The sequence below is a fragment of the Peromyscus leucopus genome, chromosome 2 (assembly GCF_004664715.2).
Source record: "Peromyscus leucopus breed LL Stock chromosome 2, UCI_PerLeu_2.1, whole genome shotgun sequence".
In the NCBI taxonomy this organism is placed as follows: Eukaryota; Metazoa; Chordata; class Mammalia; order Rodentia; family Cricetidae; genus Peromyscus; species Peromyscus leucopus.
Genome location: NC_051064.1, coordinates 120,495,380 through 120,501,232, shown reverse-complemented (window position 1 = coordinate 120,501,232; position 5,853 = coordinate 120,495,380). Strand labels below are relative to the sequence as shown.

General features: G+C 44.2%; 1 pseudogene; it reads left to right on the top strand.

Annotated features, from left to right (window-relative positions):
* The first annotated feature begins 4,456 nt into the window (after positions 1-4,456).
* LOC114704967 lies at positions 4,457-5,450 on the top strand (annotated as a pseudogene).
* Positions 5,451-5,853: the final 403 nt, after the last annotated feature.

The window sequence follows — 5,853 nt, the reverse complement described above, 5'->3', positions numbered from 1 at the left end:
GCCGACCTGCATGTGGCTATGCCATGCTTGACTCTTTTTGTTTGCTTGTTTATTTATATGACGATTTCTCCTGCATGTATGTATGAACAGCACATCCATCCCTGATTCCTTAGTCAGACGAGGGCACCAGATCCTCTAGAACTGAAGAAATACATGGTTGTGAGCTGCCACATGTGTGCTAGGAAACAAACTGGGGGTTCTGCAACAGCAGCACATCCACTTTTTCTTACACCCACCCTCCAGACCCGATAGTTGTTGACTCTTCATTAGCACCAGAGTGGCTGAGCAACTTGCTCAGGTATTGCACAGCAGAAAAGGGAGGACTATATTTGCCCCAAGGTGGTTGAGAAAGAAAGAGGAGTGTACCTCAAACATAATCTCATTGAGTGTCAGGGTTTGGGTTAAAGGAGGAATCAGAATGAGAACTTAAGTCCCAGACCTGTGTCTCAGGTGACCAGGTCCCACCTCCTCTTCTCTGAGCTGCTCTTATTCCCCAATTAGTCTAGAGAAGGGAAAAGGTCAACCTCCTCCTCCTTTGGGTTCTTTCCTCTTACTCTGCTCCCAAGTGTCTCACTGCAGGGTTCTTGTTGACATCATCCAGGGATCATCTTAGAATCTCTACTGGGAACAGAAATGGTCCTTTCCCAGCTCTCTGGGAGAGGCTCAGAGAGGAGTCAGGGTCATAAAACCTCAGCCTTTGGTCCCAGTGGGAAGAGGTGAAGATGTCTGAGCTTGCCTTTGTTAAGCAGGATTTTATAGGGACCATCTTCAGGGATCCCAGCTGGCCTATTTGCAGAGGAAGTGAGATATTCAGTCTCTCAAACTCTACAGTACCTTGGAATTTTTCTGGAGATTGTGCTGTCTAGAATCCCAATCTCTGGATTCAGTTGTTTTATAGGCCTACATCGTAAGAGCAAGAAACAGCCACTCAGTGATACATTCCCTGGATTTACGAATGGTAAGATGGTCACTGGTGTTTGACTTAATTGTGGTTCAGGCATCTGTGGGTCTAGAAGTAATAATTAGTCAAGCCATCCATCTCAGGTCCTCTGTGCATGCATCTCAAACTCGGGAGTCCCCTTCCCTCATCACCTGCTCTTCTTTCCTCTCTTTCTCAACCTTCAGTTTGTACTTCCTTCTTCCTTTATCCATTTACTAATTTAATAATAATTTACAGAGAGTTTTTCTGTTTCAAATCAAGTTGAGACATAAATAATATGGAGTCCTGAGCTAAAAGATCCCAAGTGAAGCAGAAAGCCATATCCCTGAGAGCAGTGATGGTCAATGTCTTTGAAGGCGTCTTCCACACCAGAGTCACAGCTCAATGCACTGTGTGGGCAGAGCAATCATGACTGTTTTGTTTTGTTTTGTTTTGTTTTGTTTTGGTGGGGTGGTTAGTCTGCTGTAGCCTAGCTAGGGCTTAATCTTGTTATTTAGTCTAGTTTATCCTAGGACTCCTGATCTTAAGACTTCCAGATTCAGGCTTTGTAGGTTGAGGCTAACACATGTAGCTTTTTCAGTCTTGCCACTAAATCCTAAAGTCTTTATCTATGAGTCATTGGCTCATAGAATTAAGCTGCTCTCCTACTTGGACACTTAAGTGAAGTAAACAATACCATGCTTTGGCTCACTAAATGTTGTCTCCATGCCATAGAAATCACACCTCAAAATCTCTCTCCTTGGATCAGTTACCCTGGGTCTCCCACTTTCAGACAGGAGGGGAGATGTCATCAGGAGAGCTGGTCTGTGGCTACTCATCCAGCTCTGTCCTAGGAGGGCTCTGGTCTGTGCTGAGTCTCAATAATCTCAACTAGATGGACAATGTGTAGACTTTGTCTTCCTCTCCTCCCCGCTTCAGAGCCTGTGTGCCAGAAGCAGAGAAGGTGACTGAGAGCCCGGCTCTGAGGACACACCTCTTAACCCCACTTCTCCCATGCTGAGCTTTCAATCTGAAACAAACCTCCCTCTCCAGGCCTTAGGTGCTCACCTGTAACACACAGGTAAGAATACTTCCTTCAGTGAACTGTTGTGACGTTAAACTAAAGTTAGTGCAACAATAGCTTGAATGTACAATTGATCCAATAAATATTAGTTCTTTTTTATCATTGCAAACGTTAGAAAGTCTCCCATACAGCCATACTCCTTCAGAGACAATTATTCCTTAGTTGTGTGGAGTTTCATTTAACAAAAGGGTAACAAATGTTTTTTTTTTCTTGCATACACACATATTTTATTAAGAACTCCAGATAGCTTCTTTTATATTGGATCAAAGGCAAGTTGAAATAAAGCCTCTGCAAACTTTCTGTCTTGAGACTATGTTCTTGACTTTTATATCTTATTAATTATGAACAAAAACACAGCAGCATAAACACAGTAAAAGCAAGAGGAAATAAGCCATAAAGGATTAAAAGGAGAAGGAAAAGGCAAGATAAAGGACAGTTTGGAAAGCAATCCTACCTCAGCTATATTGGAACACCAATAATATAATCATTAACATATTTTGAAATGAAAATGTTTCATTTGAATATGAATAAAAATCTAGTTACATCACTTTGCAAAATTAGCACCACCGGCCTTAATTTTACTTGGTGGATCTTGTCATGAAATTGGTAGAAGGAATAGATGATCATATTCGTGCCTAGAAAAAATAACAGCAGGTTGGGGCTAATTTTGTGATATTATTCCTTACAACTCTCAGAGCTGCTCACCCTGTAGAGTCTCGGTAACAAATGTTTTCGTCCAAGTTGTTTGGGGTCAAAATTGATATCAGACCCCTCTAGGATTCTTCAGATGGTAACTGACCAATGAACAAGAAATGCAGCAGGTACCAGAGTTAGGGGTGGGAGGTGGAAGTATAACAGGGAAGGCTTCTGGCTAAGCTGAGTCCTGCTGTGGCCACAGTGTGGGCAACACAGTGCAGGTGATTTCCCCCTCCATGATGAAAGCCAGGCAGTTTCTTAAGGGGGGCGAGGCAGAGGCATGTAGGACAGTGGGTGTGCTTGCCCGGGGATTTGTGTGTGGAGAGAGCAGAGATGGAGGAGACAGTTGGGTGCTGAGCTTAGTCTCCACAGAGCAGGAGGTTTAGGAATGCCCTGTGCACTCACTTCAAATGATTGGGCATGGGAACTTGTAAAATGCTTTCAGCAGGGGCCACATAGGAGCAATCTGAAGACTTTGAAAAACCAATGCAGGAGTCACATGAAGAACTTGTTGGGGAAGACAAATGCCCAGCACTGAGAAAGGGAAGTGGACACAAAGTCCTGCCCCTAAACAAGAACTTATTTCCAATTGATCCCGATCAGGAAAGGGAAAAAGTTTCCTTCAATACAGTGTCACTGCCCATATCAGGTACACTGTATGGCTGGCCACATGCTTGGGAGCAGTTGGCCAACAGGAGACTTTCTCCATGGATTTGGTTGTTTTTGTTTGTTTTCATTGTCTTTCTTTTATTTATTTTATATATTTCTATATTTTTGTTTTATTTTGTCTTGTAAGAAAAAATGGGATGAAAGGATATAAATTTGGGTGGAGAAAAAAGGAAAAAAGCTACATACAGTACACCTGGAGTTGATTGTGTGCAGAGGGAGGTAGGAGTAAAAAAGGAAGAAATGACTTTCCTGCTCCCGTACCCACACGGTCCATCAGCCTTCCCTGGGAAGACTCCAGTGTCTCCAGTGCATTGCACACATGAACTTCTGTCATTACTCATGGAACCGTATGTATGAGAGCCTGTGTCTGAATGACATGTGTTCTGTCTTCTTCATCTACTGTTTACTCTCTTTTGCATGTATCTCTGCTGTGTGTGTGTGTGTGTGTGTGTGTGTGTGTGTGTGTGTGTGTGAGTGTGTGTATCTGGTGAGAGAATGACATAGGGTTCTTCCTTAATTGCCTTCACCTTATTCCTTGAGGCAGAGTCTCTCAGTTGAACCCAGTGCTCATCATTTCATCTAGTGTAGCTAGCCCTCCTGTTCTGAGGATCCCCTGTCTCTGCCTTCCCAGAAGTGGAATGAGACTTTGAGACTGCATACGATATGTCATATATTACATGTTGTTTCCAGGAGTTCTGTGAGATGCTTTAGATATTCATTGTAATCCTGACACAGGTGTGTCATCAATGTCATTTGATAGATGAAGAGACTGAGGCATTGGGATTTCAGTAACGTGAGAAGTGTGCACAGAAACTGAACAGTGTGCTCGAACCCAGACCCCAGCCTTTCTTTTTTAATTATAAAGTATTACTTTTTTGTATTTTATGTATTTGGGGTTTTGCCTGCCTGCATGCTTGTGCACCATGTGTATCTCTTGCCTGTGGAGGTCACAGGAGGGAGTCAGAACCCCTGGGTCTGGAGGCTCAGACAGCTCTGAACTAGCTGGTCCCCTGGAACAGCAGTCAGTGCTCATAACCTCTGAGCCATGTCACCAGCCTGTATCTTCCCTTTCTACCTCTATAGCTGCCATGTGTCAGGTGACACATAAATGAATGTGATTCCCTTACAGGCCACACCATGTGGATGATTCCAGGGCAGAACCAAAGCTGGGTTTCTGAGTTTATCCTGCTTGGCTTCTCCAGTGACCCTACAACCAACAGCATCCTCTTCATTGTGTTCCTTCTCATTTACCTATGCTCAGTCCTGGGCAATGGGCTCATCATCATGCTGATCTGCCTGGACACACAGCTGCACACTCCCATGTACTTCTTCCTCTGTATACTTGCCCTGTTGGATATGTGCTATGTCACCACCACCATGCCCCAGATGCTGGTGCATCTTGTTGCTCACTCTCAGACCATCTCCTTTGCTGGCTGCTGGCTGCAGATGTATGTGTTTGGTTCTCTGGCTACTACTGAATGCACCTTGTTTGTTGTCATGGCTTATGACAGATATGTGGCCATTTGCTACCCACTGCATTATACTGTCATCCTCAACTGGAGACTGTGCATACAGTTGGCAGCTGGGTCTTGTGCCTGTGGTTTCCTCTCTGCTTTGTTACATACTTTCTTCACCATGAGTCTGCCATATTGTGGACCCAACAGGGTCAACCACTACTTCTGTGAAGGTCCTTCAGTGCGCAGCCTGGCTTGTATGGATACCCACATCATTGAGATGGTAGATCTGGTCCTGAGTGTTTTTGTGGTTGTTACTCCCATTTCCCTGATTGTAGCCTCCTACATTCGTATTGCCAAGGCTATTCTCAAGATCAAGTCCATCCAGAGCCGCTGTAAGGCTTTCTCTACCTGTGCCTCCCACCTGACTGTGGTCACACTCTTCTATGGCCCAGCCTCTTACATCTACATGAGGCCCAACTCCAGCTACTCCCCTGAGCGAGACAAGCAGATCTCACTCTTTTACAATGCCTTCACAGCCTTGCTCAACCCCGTGGTCTACAGTCTGAGAAACAAGGACATCAAGAGGGCACTTCTCAAGGTGACAGGGCATGGTAGGGTAGACTAGCAAACCAGGATCCAGAAGAAGCTGGAGTGGAGTATTTATTTTTTGAAAAAGCGACAGTGTCTTTATTTATGTAATTGGTCTGTGCATTTGAACCAACATAGTACTTGGTGACTGGGACAAATCACTGTGAAACCAAGGTGGCTGTCATGATTTACAGGCTACTTTATGGTACAATTCCAAACACCTCAGCAGTCTTACTGGATCATAGCTGCAAATATTCATCTGTTACTCATGTTTGTTGCTATAGGTTGAGAGTGAACTTCTGTCTTCTCACATCCACCCTGAAGGAGGAACCTTATAGCCAACACATCACCCTAGAATAGAAGGAAAGAATAGTGGACAAACTCACAATGACTCAGTTTCTCAAGAGTGACCTGCTTCTCTGTCCAAACATTCTTTTGGC